A 4,643-nucleotide genomic window follows, 5' to 3' on the forward strand; every position below is an offset into this window, starting at 1 on the left:
GCCCATCATGGATGATAATGGTTAGTGATTATCTGGGATATGTACAATATCCTCAGAGGGTGCCGCGCCGGATGCACCGAGGCTGCTTTTGTTGGGTTGATTGTCCCACCTTCCCCCAAAAGTGCCTTTAAAGGGGTACAGATAATCACAATACTTACTATTTATGTATTAGGAACTGTTTTGACTGAAGGACATAACATCAGTCCCAGTTTCCCTTAGAAGAATGGAAAGTGTGTTCCTATGATCTGGGAGGTTCAAGGCTTTGAAAAGGAGCATGGAAAATCAAGGCAAGTAGTATTGAATAGATACAATTTAGCCTTTTTAGGGTTTGCTGAAAAAGACGTTTCCAACTTTCACATGAAAAACTTTTAATCATTGTCAAAAGTGTATCTATTTTATTTCAAAGGCTAAGGAGGTCTAAGAAGGACACATTTTTAGGTTGAAAAAGCTATATTTCTTTTAAGACTGCATAATCATGTTTAATGCTGAACAAATAGTTTATGTTCCATTTCAATCCGACAAGAAATTATTGCAACGATTTTCTTAAGTGTATAGGAGAACCTGACCCAAACTATAAATTTTGTTTTGTTTGATCGTACTGTGGGAACGAGAAAACCCATTTAGTCCGTTTTTACGGATTCGTGGCATTACAGGTGTCTTAAGGTATATATGGATTTATTACTGTTCATCAAGTAGTTGACCGAATCTACCTGTGCATCGCAGGGGTTAGGTGCCAATCTGTCTCACTACACTCCTTTAAAATCTTTTTATGATATCATTATGGGTTTACTGTTTCGCCACACACATGCATAGGAACGGACCGACAAATGCAGATTATTATCTTATGATTCTTGTAAGAATCCACAAAAAATATATTTTTTAGCTTTCCCATTAAAGTGGGAGGAGTCGAGACAGCAAGACGAAATAGTCCAGTGTCAAAGAAACCACAGCATAACGATTCGTCTTTTTAGGATCTAATTTTCTTCATTTGTAGAATAGCTATCTAAAGGATGATACTTGTTTGTAAAACCTTTTCATTGTATGCTCGCAAACAGGGAGGCGGAATGAAATACAGGAACTACCGTTTAAATCAAAGCCGTGCCCAAAGAGGGGATTGGAGTTTTTTAATCCCCTCCCCCGAAATATTTGTCCATCTCGTAAAATCATATAAAATGAATATAAACAAATTTTTGGTGCGTTTTTTAAAGTTTTTTGGGTACTTATCTGTTAAACGGATCGCACTCAAGATTTACACTGTGTAACATTTGAAAGAAACCGGTTTTCTATACTTGATCGGTTATTATTTGCATATATTTAGTGAGAAAACTGTGATGTGTGTATGTTTTAATTAAATATTTAATATATAGAGGTGGTTGGTGGCTGGCGTTTACCCCCCCCCCCTGAAGATATCCCCCTGAAAATACCTCCCGGAAAACATACCCCATGTAGAAATTAACTCCCCCCGGAAAATATATCCTTGTTGAAGGGAAATTATTCCCAAAAATCTATTTCCCCACTGAAAATTCCCCCAGATAATCCCCCCGCAGAAAACTTCCCTATGAAAAATGTCCTTATGTTTCCCAGTAGCATATACAATCCGTACGAACGAGACTATGAAAGTCGTTTCCCCAAGATTCCCAATTAGAAAGTCATTCCCAATTCCCAATCATTTCCCAATTAGAAAGTCATTCTAATTAAACGGCCTTTGTGATCTAGGGGTCATGCTTAAAGAATATGAACACAATTCAAAATATAGCGTAAAGAGCAAGGTATTGACGAAGGGGCGAGCACCCTCATATAGGTAATAAAAATATACGAATATAGAAGTTCGTTACGTAAGTTAATTTGTAATTTACGTATATTTATTACTAATAAAAGCGCTCATAAATAAAATCGAAAATTCTAGTGGCCTTTTTAAGTAACCAAAAAACTGGAGGGCAACTAGGCCCCCCTACCCTTTTTTTCTCAAAATATTCCTATCAAAACTTTGAGAAAGGTATTTAGCTCAAACATTAAAATTGATATGCAAATTTCAGTTTAAATTATTCCTGTACGGTGAGCCAAAATCAAAACCTGCATTAATTCAAAAAGGTTCAGAAATTAAATAAAAAAAACAAACTTTTTCAATTGAAAACAAGGAGCAACATCAAAAGATAAAGCGAACAGAAATTATTACGTATATAAGGCGTTCGTCCCCTCCTCAATACCTCCCTCTTTACGCTAAAGTATTTTTAGTGGTTTCAAAAGAGCTATTTATTCTAATTAAACGGCCTTTGTGATTCAGGGGTCATTCTTGAAGAATTGGAACAAAATTCGAATTTTAGTGTAAAGAGCGAAGTATTGACGAGGGGCGAATCCCCTTATATCCGTAATAAAAAATATAGAAGTTCGTTACTTAAGTTAATTTGTAAGCTATGTAAAATGATTACTAATAAAAACGTTGGTAAATAAAATTTAAAGTTTAATTACCCAAAAAATTGAGAGGAACTAGGCCTCCTCCTCTGCCCCTTTTATCTAAAAATCGTCCGAGCTGAACTTTGAGAAAGTGATTTAGCCAAATTTAATATGCAAAATTTGTTTAAATTAATCATGTATGGTGAGCCAAAATCAAAACCTGCATTAATTCAAAAAGGTTCAGAAATTAATTAAAAAAGTTTTTTTTAACTGAAAGCAAGGAGCGATATTAAAACTTGAAACAAATATAAATTATTCCATGAATGAAAGGGGCTGTCCCCACCTCAACACCCCACTCTTTGCGCTGAAGTTTGACTCTTTCTCACAGCTCTATTATATAAAACAATAAAAAAACTTTAGCGTAAAGAGCGAGGCGTTGAGGAGGGGACATCCCCTTTCATATACAGAATAATTTTTGCTCGTTTTAAGTTTTAATCTTGCTCCTTACTTTCAGTTAAAAAACTAATTTTTTTTCATTTAATACCAGAAACACTGTGACTGAGACTGAGTCTTCAAAATTAAGGATGCTCAAAGGATTATGACTGCTTAAAAGAAGGGTCTTCAAAATTAAGAATGCTCAAAGGATTATGACTGTTTAAAGGCAATAATTCCTTATTTAGAAATTCTTGTAGTATAGTATGGATTTTGTGGCAAGAAAGTGTGTTGGTTTAACCCTAGGATCATATGATCTGTCGAAAACATCTGACCCTGTCTAATGCCAAGACTGGATAGTTTGTCAACAGAAAAACACTCCGGGTACTTAACCCTATGAATGCTTAAAACGTCAGGGGCGCTAATGAGAGGAGTTCTTTAATTAGATCTCGACATATACAAAAAAACATAGACTGTAGTCAAGAATATTGTAAATCGAACTCTAAGGTTGGATTTGTCTACAGAAGATATTAGGGGATGCTTCACATTGTGCGCTTTTAAAAGATGAGGTTGTACTGAGATAACAATCATTCATATAGACCTAGCGATATATAATAAATAATGGATTGGATGCTAAGAAGATTATCAGTCCAACGTTAGGATTGGATTATCTGTCAAGAACCAGAATATTAGGTTAGCTTAAAGAGATCACTTCTTCATTTAGATTAAATAAAAAAAACAAGTTTTTTAACTGAAAGTAAGGAGCGACATTAAAACTTAAAACGAACAGAACTTAATCTGTATATGAAAGGGGCTGCTCCCTCCTCAACGCCCCGCTCTTTACGCTAAAGTTGGACTTTTCTCTCAACTCTATTTTTTAAAACAGAAAAAATAACTGGAATAGTTTCTGTTCGTTTTAAGTTTTAATGTCACTCCGTACTTGCAGTTAAAAAAATTTTTTTTATTTAATTTCTGAACGTTTTTAAATTAATGTATGTTTTGATTTTGGCTCACCGCACATGAGCAATTAAGATGAAATTTGAATATTATAAAGGTAGCTAAAACTTTTTACGTACGTTTCTCATCGCCCCCCTCCTTGAGAAAAGTTGTACTGCTCCCAACACAATCAAAGTACCAAAGCAAGTACAATAAACAAATTTTTGTAAAACCTTCTTTAAATTATGGACTAAATTACACTGTTAAAATCACCATTAAACAAATTGCAACAGATAATGGGTAATCTCTTTCATCGCCTGGTGCTACAATGTATCTGCACAAGGCCCAAACGAACTGAAATGATAGCTCTCTCGAGGGGCAAAATACGAGGCTGCCAGGAGTCGAACCTGGAATCTTCTGATCCGTAGTCAGACGCGTTATCCATTGCGCCACAGCCCCCTGTTAAATGAAAATCAACTTAAAAAAGGTTTGAAAGTTTAATTAGGCCAATCCACTCACGTCGAAAGAAAAAAAAACTGACATAGGTAACAGAACAACCAGTATTCCATTACTTAGCTAGGTTGAAGCTGAACACACCATTGAACGTCTCTTCTAAGAGGACGACTCTTTCCGGAGTCTGGCGTATTCTCAACTCTCCAGAAAATCTCCCCCTCCTCTTAGGAAAATTCACTCCCGGTAAATCCTCCCCTCCCCGACAATCACTCCCTAGAAAATTCTCTGCAGGTGCAAAATTGATCAGCCAAAAGGAAATTAAGACAAATAAAAATAATTAAGAAAACGGTAGGCTACTTGTTAATTTTTCAGAACTCACTCAAAAATTTTGCTCTGCAAGACCTGACAAAAACCGGTTAGCTATCTGT

At 35.6% G+C, this 4,643-nt stretch overlaps 1 non-coding gene across 1 annotated transcript; it reads right to left on the bottom strand.

Moving 5' to 3' along the window:
* Positions 1-4,148: 4,148 nt before the first annotated feature.
* Trnar-acg (transfer RNA arginine (anticodon ACG)) lies at positions 4,149-4,221 on the bottom strand. The gene has a single exon. It is a non-coding gene; the product is annotated as a tRNA-Arg (tRNA).
* Between the last annotated feature and the right edge of the window lie 422 nt (positions 4,222-4,643).

Source organism: Artemia franciscana, chromosome 6, assembly GCF_032884065.1.
Source record: "Artemia franciscana chromosome 6, ASM3288406v1, whole genome shotgun sequence".
Taxonomy (NCBI): domain Eukaryota; kingdom Metazoa; phylum Arthropoda; class Branchiopoda; order Anostraca; family Artemiidae; genus Artemia; species Artemia franciscana.